Raw genomic sequence first — 15,954 nt, 5'->3', positions numbered from 1 at the left:
CAAGCGCTGGTATTACACTGAGTGGTTCTTAACTTTCCTAACTCCCACCCTTTTATACAGTTCCTCATGTTGTGGTGGCCCCAGCCATAAGATTATTTTGTTGCTACTTCATAACCGTCATGTTGCTACTGTTATGAATCATAATGTAAATATTTTGCTATACAAAATATCTTACATGCCACCCCAAGGGGGTTACGATCCACAAGTTGAGAACCACTGGATTACCGGTTTGTGCCACCATGCTTGACTAATTTCTTTTTCTTTTTTAAAAAAGTGTTTTAAAGTCTCATTCCGTAGTCCAATTTGGCCCCAAACTTGCACAGCACTCCTACCTTGCTTGGTCGCGGTTTTCACTTGCATTTCTCTGATGCCTAATGATGCTGGATGTTATCTTCACACTTCTGCTCACCTCATCTCAGCCTCGTTTCTATGAACCACAGCAATGCTCGGGTTTCAGGCCTTGGGGCTAGTCCCCTAGTCCCCAGGAAGACCCAGAGGACGCCGAACTTTTCCTAACCAGTCTTGGGCTCACAAACAGAGTCCCCAGGCTGCCTAACTGAGGGAAACAGGATCTACCTCGTACTGACTGACGAGGCCACGCTCCGAGTTTGCCGAAGTCCGAGCCTTGATGCTCCGCCTCGTACTGACGAGGCCACGCCCCGAGCTTGCCCGAACGTCCCGAGCCTTGATGCTCCGCCTCGTACTGACGAGGCCACGCCCCGAGCTTGCCCGAACGTCCCGAGCCTTGATGCTCCGCCTCGTACTGACGAGGCCACGCCCCGAGTTAGCCCGAACTTCCCGAGCCTTGATGCTCCGCCTCATACTGACGAGGCCACGCCCCGAGTTTGCCCGAACGTCCCCGACCTTGATGCTCCGCCTCGTACTGGCGAGGCCACGCCCCGAGTTTGCCCGAACGTCCCCGAGCCTTGATGCTCCGCCTCGTACTGACGAGGCCACGCCCCGAGTTAGCCCGAACGTCCCCGAGCCTTGATGCTCCGCCTCGTACTGACGAGGCCACGCCCCGAGCTTGCCCGAACTTCCCCGAGCCTTGATGCTCCGCCTCGTACTGACGAGGCCACGCCCCGAGTTTGCCCGAACGTCCCCGAGCCTTGATGCTCCGCCTCGTACTGACGAGGCCACGCCCCGAGTTAGCCCGAACGTCCCCGAGCCTTGATGCTCCGCCTCGTACTGACGAGGCCACGCCCCGAGTTGCCCGAACTTCCCCGAGCTTGAGGCTCCGCCTCGTACTGACGAGGCCACGCCCCATCCCAACTCCCGTAGATGAGACCGTTCAGAGGCGACTCTGAGGTAGTCCTCAGCTCTCCGGATCCCGCCCGGGACCCACCCAACGCTCCGCCTGCATATAGCTCCGCCCCTTGCCTCGGCCATCGCGTCAGGAGCATATTTCAACTTCGGGCGACCTCGCGCGGATGGGACCGGCGTTGCAGGACAGGTACCGTTAAGTCCCTCGCCGCTTGCCGTAGCCCCGGCGCTGCTGCTTCCTGCGCCCGTGGACCCGGATGCGCCGAGCGGCGGCGGCGGCGGCGCGCTCGAGCCTCCCGGCTGTCCGGACGCGGCGGAGCGCGGCTCGAGGTGTAGGGTGAACGGAACGGCGACAGCGGGGTGAGAGGCCGGGCTGGTAGGCAGCCTGTTGGCGGTGGCGTGCCGGGCGGTCGCCTTCAGCGGTGCTGCGGCCCGCGCCGCGTCAGGCCCAGGCCGCGGCGGCGCTTTGTCGTAGGCGGGCGGGCCCAGGGGCTGGGCGGCGCGGAGGGGGACCGGTGGCCGGGCTTGGCGCGTGGCCCGGCCTCGGGAAGGCCCTTCCCTCGGTCGGCACCCCCGCGCGCCGCTTCTCGGCCGGCGCGCGGCCGGTTCGGAGCGGTCGGGAAGGCGGGGCGCCTAACGCCCGCGGCACCGTTGATCGGCGGTGCGCGGCTTCCTTCGCCGCGTAGAGCTGGGAGCTGAGGTAGAGCGGGAAGGACGCCGGGGACCGGGGAGCTTCCCGGGCCGGGGCCCCGAGGAGCACCATCAGCCTCCGAGCCGCTGTCTCCGCAGGTCTGTCCCCAGGTTCAGCACCTGGGAGCACCGCGACTTTGAATTAATTGGGAGTTGCGCTCATCCCTGGCAGGATGTTTGCGTTCTGTGTGTTCTGGATTTTACGTGTGACAAAACGGTCTTGTTTTGTTTCGGCTTTTGGTTTTTTAGGACAGAGTATCTATCACCGTGTAGCCCCGGCGGGCCTTTTAACTTGCTGCTTAGATCAGGCTGGCCTTGAGCTTACAAAGATCCGTGGTTCTTGTACCTTTTGTGTGTGTGGTATTTGTACACCATAAATAGCCAGGAAAGGCAGACTACATGTTAACTTTAAAAATTTTCTGTTTACTTATTTAGATTTTCTGAGACAAAGTCTCATGGAAATCCGAGTCAGTCTGGATGGAACTCACTAAGTAGCCCTAGCTGGCTGGTAATTCTTAGCAACCCAGCTGCCTCAGCTGCGGTTCTGGGGTTACAGGTGTGAACCATCATACTTGGCTGTTTTATTTACTTGTTTTTAAGGTGAACCTTTGTGCCCCAGGCTTGCCGCTGGCCCTGGGCTCAGGTTATCTTCTACCTCAGTCTCTTTCTTTTTCTTTCTTTCTTTTTCGAGACCGAGTTTCTCTGTAGCTTTGGAGCCTGTCCTGAAACTCGCTTTGTAGAACAGGCTGGCCTCGAACTCACAGAGATCTGCCTCCCCAGTGCTGAGATTAACGGAGTGCCACCACCCGGGTCCTATCAGTCTCTTGAGTAGCTGGGAGTGCTGGTGCCTGCCGCAGTGCCCAGTCAGCCCCCCCCCCTTAATTTTCTTTAAAGACATGATCTCACTGAGTAGTTCTGGCTGCCAGGAACAGGTGGGCCTCGAACTCACGGAGATCCACCTCTGCCACCTGATACTAAAGGATTAAAGGTGTTACACCCCGCCCCCATGTTTTAAAATTCAGACAGTCTAATACCAAAAGTGCCTTTATTGTCCCTTGTTCTGGTCTTCTGACTTTAATAATGGTTTGGATTATGTAATGAAACTGTGTCTTAAACTGTGGAGGTACCATGATCACTCAACTATACAATAGCTGCCTCATGATATTGCTTGTACTGTTGTGCCTGTGAGGCATTTGCTGGTGTTGTGACCTCTCTGTTGGGTTGCTGTTTGTGGCCCACTCACAGCATAACGTTCTTCATTTGTTTTCTGGCCACCTTATTCACACCAATATAGTAACCTTTCCTTGGCTCAGTGCTCCCCTCAAGTTGACCCTTTCATTTCTCAGCTACCTTGTATTCCAGGGTGGGAGAGAATTTTTGTGTGTTCCCAGTCACCATTTCCCTCTTTTTCTCTGTAGCAGCTTTACTTGGACTTTTGGTCATCTCTTCTCCACTGATTAGGCTCCACTGTTTGATCTTCTGATGGTTGTGAGCTACTCAACATGGGTGTTGGAATTCAAACTCTGGTCTTCTGGAAGAGGAGCATGTACTCTTGATCCCTGAACCATCTCTTCCACCCTTGTTTATTTTATGTATATAGGTGTTTTGCCTACATGTATATCTCTGTATCACTTGATTGCCTGGTGCCCTCAGATGCCAGAAGAAGGAATCAGATACCCTGGAACTGGAGTTACAGAGGATTGTAAATTAGCATGTAGGTGATGGGAATTGAACCTAGGTCTTCTGGAAGAACATCCAGTGCTCTTAACTGCTGAGCCATCTTTCCAGCCCCTGTCCATGAGTTTCTTGAGATTGTTAAAAAGCAAACAAGTGAAAGCATTGTCTTTTTTATTTTTATTTATTTTTTGGTCAATTAGCCATGACTGGCCTTGAACACTATATAGACCTGTCTGGGCTTGAACTTGTGATTCTCCTGCCTCTGTCTTCTATTACAGGCATGTGCCACCATACTTGGCTGAAAGTGTCATTTTAAATATGTTTAATCTTTCTGAAGGTGTATGGTACTGGGGATCAGATTCAGGGTCCTTGGCATGCTAAGCAAGCACTTAACCATTGAGTTATATCCCTAACCCTTATGCTTAAACATTGAGTACTTTTAACACCCTTAGGTAGAGGTAATGTTTTTGGTGTCTGTCAAATGACTTATTTGGGATTGGAAAGGGTTCTTGAGCATTTTTCTCAGGGAGTGAAGGCAGACTACATTTGTGGGAGAGTTTTAAAATGTGAGAGTACTTTGTTGGGGTGGGAGGACTGTAGTCGTCTTGTGTGGCTGGACCTCAGTGATTGGGTGACACTAGGCCTTTTAGTCTAGCTGCCACTGCACTGCTTCTGGGTCCTGGCTCTTACTGAGTTGTCTTCATATAAGACAGAGACCAAACCAATACTGGTCATACCCTGCTAACCCCCAAAACCTGCTCTGTGTGGGCCAGTGTCCACATAGTGAGACCATGTCTCAAAGAAAATAAATAAATGGATCATTGGGACATGTACATTTAAATTTTGGTTAGATGTGGTCTCATCCTAGTTAAAGTGGCAGTTAACAAAAAGACAATAACATGTTGGTGAGGTTGTGGAAAAGGGAACTGTGGTATGTAGTTGGGGGGGATGTAAATTGATACTGCCAAAATGGACCTAGAATGGGAGAACCTCAAAAACTAAAAAAATGGGAGTACTTGTGACCCAGCCTTCCCACTCCTGGGTATATATCCAAAGGAATTTGCAGTCAGCATACAGAAAAGACACTTGCACAGCTGTGTTTCTTCCAGCACTGTTCATAACAGCTAAGATAGGGAATCAGCCTAGGTGCCTGTCTGGGAACGAGTAGGAAAGAATATGATGTTCTCTCTCTCTCTCTCTCTCTCTCTCTCTCTCTCTCTCTCTCTCTCTCTACTCTATCTCCTCTCCTCTCTCCCCCCCCCTCCCTCCCTCCCTCCCTCCCTCCCTCCCTCTCTCTCTCGGATTCTGGGAATGAGTGGGAAAGAATGTGATGTATGGACACATACAATGGGGGACTCAGTTCTAGAGAGAATGAAGTCACATCATTTACCACATATTGTATGGAGTTAGAGACATTATGTAAAGTGAAATAAGACTTTTGTGGTTGCTGTGAGGAAATATCAGACAGAAGTAACCTGAGAAGAGAATTTTATCTTAACAGTTTAGAAGATACAGTCATGGTGACTGGAAGGGCTAACTGGAAGGGCTTGGTCTGTGGTGGTTGTAACACATGGTGTACATTGTTCACATCTCAGTGGATCAGGTAGCAGAAAGCTTGGTCTGTAATTAGAAGTGGAGAGAGATATCACCTTCAAGGGTCACTTCAGCAATCTACTTCTGCTAGCTAGGTCATACTTCCTGAAGATTCTAAAACCTCCTAAAACAGTGCCACCAGTTGGAGACCAAATGTTCATCAAACATATGAGTGTGGAGGATATTTTAATATTCAAACAGTAACATTCTGCCATTGGACTTGGGACATTTCATAATGCAGGATGTATTCACTCTGACTGTACAAGTCCCCATGGTCTTAACCATCCCAGTACTGTTTAAAAAGAGTGTTTTGAGACTTAAGTAAGGCAAACTCATAGCTGTGAACCCTTGTTAAAAACAAAAAACGTTAAGTACTTCCAATATACACTGAGTGAACATTGCTACTCTAAAGTGGAGGGATGGGAAGATAGCAAAGAGAGATTAGACTAAGGCAAGACTGAAGCCCAGCAGAGCAAATACCAAACCTGTAGCTTCATATCCAGCATCTGGGGCTTTTGGTATCCTGTGGGCTTCAACAGACTTGGTCAGCCTTATAGCACATATGGACTCTTTCTTGGGCCAGCTCCATTTGGTGGCTGCAGCTTTCCTTGGAAAATGGTCCACATTCTGGGCATCTCTAACATTCTGGAATTGCTTTTGCAACTTAGGCTTCACCTTCACAGCCTCATGAGCAGACCATAGATTCTTAACTCAGATCTGACCCTGTGGGCTGCACATTGCTTTTTCTTGTCTATTTTCCCTGGAACCTTGGATTAAACCTCTGTGACTCTTAACCACCCCCCACCCCCCAGCAAGACAGGGTTTCTCTGTGTCCTAGAACTTACTCTGTAGACCAGGCTGGCCTTGAAACCAGAGATCCACCTGCTTCTGCCTTCCAAATGCTAGCATTAAAGGCATTTTTTTTCACCACCATGGCCTGTTTGACCCTTAACTCTTACCTTACTTCTGCATGCCTGCAAAACCAGCAGTGCACAGGTGATGCCAATTTGTGCTACCTGCTTGAGGTATAGGTTGGCCTTTTCTACAGCTGCAGTAGCCACTCTGTGCCTGTGGTGACAGGCTTTGATTAGGTTCTTCAGAGATTCTGTTTATTTAGAAATAGAGTCTTGCTGTTTGATTCTAGCTGACCTGGAACTCACTGTATGGACCAGGCTAGCCTCCAACTTGTGGTACTTTGCCCTAAGTGCTGAGATTAGAGGTATGTATTAAATGGATTTAATACTCTCAGTTTAAATGAAAAGTTTTCAAATGAGTTTGTATTTTTATACCATGGAGCCTTTATTTATTTTAGGGTTTATTTTTATTATTTTAAAGTTGTGTGTGTAGACAGGTGCCTGTGGAGGTCAGATGCATCACATTTACCATGGAACTGGAGTTACTGCAGTTGTGTGTGCTGGGAATCCAACTTGGTATAACGGCAGTATACACTCTTAATCGTGGAGCCACCTCTCCAGCCCAGATTGATAGTTTTTTCCTTCAGGACATCTTTCCTCTGGTTTCAGTGTGACCTTTCTCTTATTGGCATCAATCTTTTTAACAATTAGAGCAGCTTTGCTGTCTTGTCTGTAACTTTGAATGTGCTCATGCTTCTTTCCTCACCAAAATGCATATTTGCTCTGAATTCTTACTGTAAACCTAGCTAATGGCAGCCAGCAGTAGCCCTGCTATACCCTGAATGTTTTGAATTTTTCTCTGCCAAATTAATTACTCCTTTACTTTTGAAGTCAGCCTCAAAAATTACAAGACACAGGCAGAACTTAGATTCTTTGCCAGAATGTAACAGGAATGTCTTCTATTCCAGTTCTAACAGACTTTGTTCTGATCTAAAACTTTTGAATGTAGTCTTCACTGTCTACATTTCTGTTGGCATTTTGTTCTTCCGTACTCCCACAGGATTGTCCCATTAAGAGCTGCAAACATAAGAAGAGGGCTTCTTCAGCTCATCTCTCCAGACTTTTCCACTTTACCCAGTTCCAAAGATGTATATATCACTTGATCAGATAATAACTACAAGGACTTCTTGGTGTCAGTTTTCTGTATTAGTTACTTTTCTTATTGTTGTAATACTTGACAAGCATCTCAAGGTTAAGATAGATTTATTATCTTAAAGGCTGACAGTTTAGGTGGTCATGAGAGGTTGCAGTGTGGCTTGCTTACATTTTGGTGGACCAGGAAATAGGGAGCTTGGGCTGGAACCAGAAATGGAAATGTGAACTTCAAGGTCCATCACAGCAACTTACTTCTGCTAGCTAGGCCACACTTCTGATGGTTCTTACAACCTCCAACAAAAACACTTCTAGCTGGAGACTTAAGTGTTCCAACTTGAGCCTGTGGGGGACAGTTCACATTTAGACCGTATAAAGAAAGCCAAGTACCACATGATCTTATTCATGCATAGAATAAAGTAGATGCCAACAGTTGAGAGTGGAGTAATTGGGTGATGAATACCAAGGTACAGGCAGGTGGGGGGAACTCGTGCTCTTGGTCTACAGCACCCTGGGGTGATTGGTCTGCAATAGTCTGTCACACATTTCAAAGGATTCTCAGCACAGAGGTGATATGATGACCCTGATGTCAGCACTGCACATCCTGTGCATTTATCTCACCATCCCACTGTACTCTATGAACATGCACAAAGGATATGTCAGTTTTAAAAAGCTGAGTTAAAAACTGGTGTGTCTGTAATCTAGCATTTAGGAAGCTGAGCTAGGAGGATCACTGTAGGCAGACTTTTCTTTCCCACCTGCCAGTTCCCAAATAACTGACATTGATACTTAATATTAATTATAGCCGGGTGGCGGCGACGCACGCCTTTGATCCCAGCACTCGGGAGGCAGAGGCAGTCGGATATCTGTGAGTTCGAGGCCAGCCTGTCTTGAAACCTCCCCCCCCCCAAAAAAAAGTTCAGCTGATAGCTCAGGCTTGTTACTATCTAACTCTTAACATTTTTAAATTAACCCATATTTTTTTTTAATTAACCCATTTTTTTTTATCTATGCCTTGCCATGGGGCTTGGTACCTTTTCTCAGTTTGGCATGTCCATCTTGCTTCTTTGCCTCATCTCACTATTCCTCTGACTCCACCCTTCTTCCCAGAATTCTCCTAGTCTAGCTTTCCTGCCCAATCTCTCCTGCCCAGCTATAGGCCAGTCAGCTTTTTTATTAACCAATGAGAATAATATACAGCCAGGTGGTGGTTGCGCACACCTTTGATCCCAGCACTCAGGATCAAGTTCGAGGCCAGCCTGGTCTACAGAGCGAGATCTAGGACAGGGACCAAACTACATGGAGAAACCTAGAGGAGGGAGGGAGGGAGGGAGAGAGAGAGAGACAGATACATACATATTTACAGTGTACAGAGATTGTTCCACAGCAGATCACTTGTGAGTTCAAAGCCACCTTGGGCTATATAGGAAAACTGTTCTCCTGTCCCTCCTTCCTTCCTCCCCACTCCCAACAAACAGATGAACAAGGACAAAAGCCAGCCAGGGTGTCATCTGAAGACAACACTCAGAAGGCTGAGACAAGAGGATTGTGAGTTTGAGGCCTGCCTGAGATACATAGTAAGTTCTAGGTCAGCCTGGGCTACATGGTTAGACTGTCTCTCATCCAAAAAAAAAAAAAGCAGAGTCAAAGTTAGAAATACATAGCTGGGTGATGGTGACTTACTCCTTGAATTCCAGCTCTTGGGAGGTGGGGCCCAGGGAGGCCTGTGGATCTCTGGGTTCAAAGCCCGCCTGGTCTATGGAGTGAGTTTCAGGACAGAGAAACTCTATCTCCAAAAACAAAACAACCAGGACAGAGAAACTCTATCTCCAAAAACAAAACAACAAAACAAAACAAAACACAAAACAAAACAACAAAAAAAAAGGAGAGAAAGAAAAAGAAACAGATACTTTTGCCTTTGATGGTCCCCTGCTGTCTGTTGGGGTATCTGCACTTTATTTTGGGAAGCACTTTATTTTTCATTTAAAAATGTTTTGTGTGTATGGATGTTTTGCCTGCATGTATTATATCTTTGCACTACGTGTATGCAGTACCTCAGAAAGCCAGAAGAGGGTGTTGATATTTTGGACTGGAGTGAGAGACCACTGTGAGCTGCCATGTAGGTGCTGGGAATGGAACCTGTGCCTTCTGGAAGAGCAGCTAGTCCTCTTAACTAAGTAGCCAACTACTCTCCAGCCCCTTAGGAAGCACTTTTAGATGAGTGGCTTTTTTTACCTTATAGTAGGTAGTATTTATTTCTATAACTTGAATATAAATAAGCTTACTGAGGTCAGATCATTTACAGAAGCATAGTAATTTACATCTAGTAAAAGGTTTATAGTGCTGTAATTTTGGGGTGATTTTTTTTTTTTTTTTTTTTTTTTTTTTTTTTTTTGTTCGTGTTAACCTGTGCTACAAATCAAGTTCTACAAATAACTCTGTTTTCCCAGGCTTCCTTGGGCCTCTTTGTGGTCATGCCTTCCCCACTTTCAGCCACTTCAAGTTCTGATCTAATCTGTGACCCTTTTGGTCTTACCTTTTTCTAGTGTGCTCTTTGTTGGGCTGGTGACTCTGTCATCTTGTACCCAGGATTTTCCTATGCTGTTGGGAGTATCTGCTCCTTCCTCTTGTGGAGTTGTGTTTCTTGTATGGCTCTACCATGGTTTGTTCTTTAGGTAAAGGTTAGTATTAACCTTTTTTAAATTTTATTTATTTATCATGTATACAGTGTTCTGTCTGCATGTATGCCTGCAGGCCAGAATAGGGCACCAGATCTCATTACAGATGGTTGTGAGCCACCATGTGGTTGCTGGGAATTGAACTCAGGACCTCTGGAAGAGCAGCCAGTGCTCTTAACTGCTGATCCTTCTCTCCAGCCCCAGTATTAACCTTTTGATTGCTTTCTTTTTTCTTTTTCTCTTTCTCTCTTCCTTCCTTCCTCCCTCCCTTCCTTTCTTTCTTTCCTTCTTTTTTCCTTTCCTTTTCTTTTTTTCTTCTTTTTTTGTTTTTTGAGACAGGGTTTCTCTGTGTAACAGCCCTAGCTTTCCTGGAACTCACTTTGAAGATCAGGTTGGCCTCAAACTCACAGAGATCCACCTGTCTCTGCCTCCTGAGTGCAGAGATTAAAGGCATGTGCCACCACCCAGCGATGTATTGTTTTTATAGATAGTTACTGGTATGTGTATATATTAGTTTTTTGAGACAGAATTTCACTTTGCAGTTCAGTATGGTCCAAGTGCTGGGACTATGGGTATACCACCATGCTCAACATGTTACTGATACACCTGTTATAAGTATATAATTTTTTTTGGAGACATCTCATTATATAGTCCAGGCTGGCCTAGAATTTGCTATGTAACCAAGACTGGTCTAGCTTGCTGTTGATAGTGTGTGGGTTCATGTGGCAACTTGAAGTTGATGCTTGATGTCTTCCTCAGTTACTCTTCACAGTATTTATTGATACAAGGTTTCTTGCTGAACCTGGAGCTCACCAGATTCCTGCTAGTGTAGGAATGGTAGCCATCTTCTTCCAGGGATTACCGATTTTGATGCCTTTCAAGTGCTGGGATTACAGGAGGCTGCCACACCTGACTTTTTTTTTTTTTTTTTTTTTTTTTTTTCTTCGAGACAGGGTTTCTCTGTGTAGCTTTGAGTCTTTCCTGGAACTCGCTTTGGAGACCAGGCTGGCCTCGAACTCACAGAGGTCTGCCTGGCTCTGCCTCCGGAGTGCTGGGATTAAAGGCGTGCACCACCATCGCCCGGCAACTTTTTTTTTAATGTGTGTGGGTGTTTTGCTTGCATGTATATTTTTGTACTATGTGTGTGCAGACCTGAGGAGGACAGAAGAAGGTGTCAGATTGTTTGGAATTAAAATTAGAGGCTGTTGTAAACTGCCATATTAAATGCTAGAAATTGAACCCAGATCCTCTACAAAAGTAGCAAATGATCTCAACCACTGGTCTATTTCTCCAGCCCCTTGCTTGACTTTCATGTGGGCTCTGGGGATCTGAGTCCAGTCTTTGTGGTTAGTTACACATTCTCCATCAAGAGTTTGAACATTGTTTTTGGTTACATGTTTTACATTTGTTGTATTATATGTGATAGTAACTATTATTTTTTAAATTACATTAAAAATTTTACTTATTCTCTCTGCCTCTGTGGTGGGGGGAGGGGTATGGGTTTTGGGGGTGTGTGTGGGTCACAGTGACTTGTGTGAGTTAGTTCTCTTCTTCTGCTATGTGGATCCTGTGAATTGAACTCAGATTGACAAGCAGATATATTTGTTTACCTGCTAAATCATCTTGTGAACTAGTTTTTTAAAAAGATTTATTTTTATTTTATATGTATGAATGTTTTGTCTGCATGTATGTCTATGTGCCATGTGCAGAGGAGGCCAGAAGAGGACACCAGATTTCCTGGAACTGGAGTTACAGATGTTTGTGAGCCACCATGTGGATGCTGGGAATCAAACCTTGGTCTTTGGAGGAACAGCTACTGCTCTTAACCATTAAGTTATATCTTTAAGCCTGTGGGTCAAATTTTTAAGCCAAAAATTTAAATTGATAGGTCAAGTAAGAGTCACTTCCAAGCCCTTTCCATACTCATACTGCCCTCTAAGTTCACTTCCATGGGGAGTTTTGTGGGTTGAGGACCATCTGAGATCTGCCCTCCCACCTTATTTCAGACCCCCTGTGGCACTGTGTGTAGTCATCCGCCATTTGTGTGGTTTAGTGCCTGCTGCAGGCTTGGTTTAGTTTATATTGCCTTCGTAAGTGGTGAGATTGGATATTCTCCTGTAAGTTGTTAAGCAGATGTTTACTTTACTTTTCTTTTTTTTTTTTTAAAGATTTATTTATTATGTATACAGCATGTATGACTGCAGGCCAGAAGAGGGCACCAGATCTCATTACAGATGGCTGTGAGCCACCATGTGGTTGCTGGGAATTGAACTCAGGACTTCTGGAAGAACAGTCAGTGCTCTTTACCTCTGAGCCATCTCTCCAGCCCCAAGATGTTTACTTTTCTGTTTAGTGTTTCTGTTGTCTTTCACAAGTATTCTGTAGTGCTGTAGCCTCTGTGGTATTGTACTCAGATATCCTTTCTGAGATTCACTGTTCCCAGGGCCTTATGCATCATAGGCAAGTGCTCGTACTACTCAGCTGTATCTTCGAGCTCCTGCCTTTGAGTTTTTAACATTTTTTTTTTTTTTCCTTCGAGGCAGGGTTTCTCTGTGTAGCTTTGCGCCTTTCCTAGGACTCACTTGGTAGTCCAGACTGGCCTCGAACTCACAGAGATCTGCCTGGCTCTGCCTCCCGAGTGCTGGGATTAAAGGCGTGCGCCACCACCGCCCGGCTAACATTTTTTATTATTTGTATTTGTTTGTTTTTTTGAGACAGGGTTTCTCTGTGTAGCCTTAGGCTGTCCCGGAACTCACTCTGTAGACCAGGCTGGCCTAGAACTCACAGAGATTTGCCTGCCTCTGCCTCGGAGTTTTGGGATTAAAGGCATTCGCTGCCATCACCCAATCTTATTTATTTATTTATTTTTGAGACAGGATCTCATCATGTATATCTGGGTGGCTTGGAACTTGCTCTGTAGGCCAGGCTGGCCATGAACAACTTATAGAGATTCACCTGCCTTTGCCTCTTGAGTGCTAGGATTAAAGGTGCGTATTCTGAGTACTGGGATTGAAGGTGGGCCACACATGCTTGGCTGTTTTTTTTTTTTTATTTGTTTGTTTGTTTTTTATTATTTGTTTGCTTTTTGATATTATTGGCTGATAGACCTAGAATGGAGTTTTTTTGTATATGTCAAGCATATGCCATTGTGCTGAGCTTCACCCATATCTTGAATTTTGAAATTTGGAGAGTGCTTAAAGGAGGTGGGGTCAACTGAAGGCTGAAATCAGTTGAGAGATACTGAAAAGGGAATTTATGTCCTCAAACTATATCTTAGATGTGGCTATGAAAAAATGTTAGGAGTCTACAATGTTAGTATAAATCATGAGTAAGATAAAACTGCCAGTATTTCTTTAGGGCTCTATCTGTCTCAGTATAACTCAGCTGCACCATTTGCTGGCAGGGCAGGGGCATCTAGGCAGCTGTGTCACAGCCTGATGTACCTGGTATGCAAAAAGCCCCTTTGCTCTAAGTTAAATGTCAAAAAGGAAGATACCACTAAGGCTGTGTAAGAATGGAGGGTCTGAGCTTAATTTGTACAAGAAACAAAGCTAAGTACCTAACATCCACCTGACCTAGGTGGTGTCTCCATATGGATATTTACCTTAATTCAGGAGACTAGCAGGTGGTCTGGAATGCTTATTTTTGTCTGTGTTTGTCCTTAGCTGTTTGAGAGGTATGTCAGATAAAATGCTTTTGTTCAGAGCTGGCCCTAATGCTAAAAAAGAGAAACAAAAAGCCTGGAAGAAGGAAGCCTTGCCTGTGTGACTATCATCCAAATATCTTAATTGTATATGCCCAAAGAATGATTAATCCATACTGTTTAGAAGTTCTTAGAAAAAAGAATCAACTGGGAAATCTATAATAGTTAGTGCACATTGAAATTCATAGCAGAAAACAGCTGATATATTCAAAAACCAAATAATACCAAATACTACTTGAGTCTTGGCTTTCTCTGGAAAAATCCTTGACTCTTTCAGCTATTAGCTTTGCCATAGTCAGCTGAATTCGTACTTTATATTTTTGTATTCTGTAGCACACATACCCATACAAACACTGACATCACATAATTATAATTAAAACTAATTTTAAAAAAATTTTTTCACTCATGAAAGTATTTCTCTTGTAAGCGTTCATCCCTGTAACACAGGTGTTGAGGCATATAAAGGATTACTTACAGAGTTTTTCTTCATCATGAATTGGTTCATGTAACAGAAAGCAAACATGTAAGATTGAAGTCAGAGAAATCAGTCCTTCAGAGTTGGTGGTATCATTTGGAAAGATTTAGGAAATGCTGTTCTGCTGGAGGAAATATATCACTTGGGTAGGCTTTGAGAATTTGCATCCACTCACCATATATATATATATATATATATATATATATATATATATATATATATATAGAGAGAGAAGAGAGAGAGAGAGAAGAGAGAGAATGATGTATGCGATCTCTTGTATATGTGTGTGTTGAAGTATGGATGCTCATGTCGTGGTCAGAGGACAATCTCTAGTGTTGGTTTTTGCCTTTCACTTTGTTTGAGATAGAGTGCCTTCAAACCTATATATACCAGGCTAGGTGGTCTGTGACCTTCTGGGCGTTATCCTTCCTGGGGTTTTCAAACATGCTCTACTGTGTTCTGATTTTACATGGGTCCTGGGACTTGAAACTCAGGTCCTCTTGTTTGTGCAGTAAGCAGTTTGCCTACTAAACTATCTCCCTAGCCTGAAATCCTCTCAAATCCTGCTATTGCTCCAGCTATAACTTTATCACTTTGGGGATTACAAAATTGAATTCCCTTTAGGGATTAATACATTTTTCTGGATTTCTTTGTATTTTATGTCTTTTACATTTAGTGTAAAGCTGAGTGTAATAAAATACTTAATTATTTGATAAATGCTTTTTAATGAGTTTGTGTTGAATTTTCTCAATGTGTCATTGTAACTTTTTATCCCTGTCTGTATCCCCTGGATTTGTGACTTGTTCTACTTGACTTTGTTTCTGAAGCTGAGGTACTATCTCTTTGGAGCTGCCTTGCATTCACAGCCCCTTTGCCCCAGCCTCCTGATAGCTGGGATCATGGTCATGGCCACCACATCCAGATTATGAATTTCTGTATGTGAAGGGGTTTCTTTCTGCTCCTTTGTTTTGTTACCTTGACATTCTGGGATTTTTGTTTTGTTTTGTTTTGTTTTGTTTTGTGTTCATTTTTCTTTTCTTTCTTTTTTATTTTATGTGCATTAGTGTTTTGCCAAGGGTGTTGAGTCCCCTGGTACTGGAGTTAGACAGTTGTGAGCTGCCATGTGGGTGCTGGAAATTGAACCCTGGTCCTTTGGAAGAGCAGTCAGTGCTCTTAATCTATGAGCCCTCTCTCCAGCCCTGTTTGTTTGTTTGTTTTTCAAGACAGGGTTCTTTTTGTAGCATTGGCTGTTCTGGAACTTGCTCTGTAGACCAGGCTGTCCTCGAACTCTTAGAGGTCTGTAGTCAGAGTTTATCTATGCTGGCAGCCATTCCCAAATAATCACTCAGAGACTTAATTGTAAATGCTCAGCCGATAGCTCAGGCTTATTTCTAACTAGTTCTTACAACTTAAATTAACCCATTTCTATTAATCTATGTATTGGCTTGTGGCTTTACCTGTCCTTCAGCATGTCTTGCTCCCTCTATGTCTCCTGGTGACTCCACTGACTGCTCTTCTTCATTCCAGCATCCTTAGTTTGGTTGTCCCACCTATACTTTATGCCTAGCTACTGGCCATTCAGTTCTTTATTAACCAATGTGAGTAATACATATTCACAGTGTACAGAAGGATTATTCCACAGCAGAAATCCGCCTGCCTCTGCCTTCTGAGTGCTGTGGTCAAAGGTGTGTGCCACCATCACTTGACCGACTTTGGGATTTTTCTAGGAGATCATCCTTATATACTTTATATATGCTTTTCTGTTTTTGTGACCCCATAATCCTTGTTCAAAAGGTCATAAACTTTTACTAATTAGCTTTCTGTTACTCTGAACAAATTAACTTAAAAGTAGAGAGATTGATTGTGGCT

General features: G+C 44.6%; 1 protein-coding gene across 15 annotated transcripts in view; it reads left to right on the top strand.

Moving 5' to 3' along the window:
- Window positions 1-1,536: 1,536 nt before the first annotated feature.
- The window catches only part of Ep400 (E1A binding protein p400), a 109,215-nt gene continuing 94,797 nt past the window's right edge, over window positions 1,537-15,954 (top strand). For 13 of the 15 annotated variants that reach the window (XM_028857021.2, XM_028857018.2, XM_028857020.2 and 10 more), the window contains exon 1: window positions 1,537-1,623. The gene's annotated coding sequence lies outside the window, so the exon portion shown is untranslated. Of the gene's footprint in view, window positions 1,624-1,858; window positions 2,053-15,954 lie in introns of those variants that run through there. The other 2 variants (XM_037198588.1, XM_028857009.2) reach the window with 2 other exon arrangements.

Source organism: Peromyscus leucopus, chromosome 23, assembly GCF_004664715.2.
Source record: "Peromyscus leucopus breed LL Stock chromosome 23, UCI_PerLeu_2.1, whole genome shotgun sequence".
NCBI classification, from domain to species: domain Eukaryota; kingdom Metazoa; phylum Chordata; class Mammalia; order Rodentia; family Cricetidae; genus Peromyscus; species Peromyscus leucopus.
The sequence above is the reverse complement of the archived record's forward strand: the minus strand, read 5'-3'. Positions and strand labels throughout refer to the sequence as shown.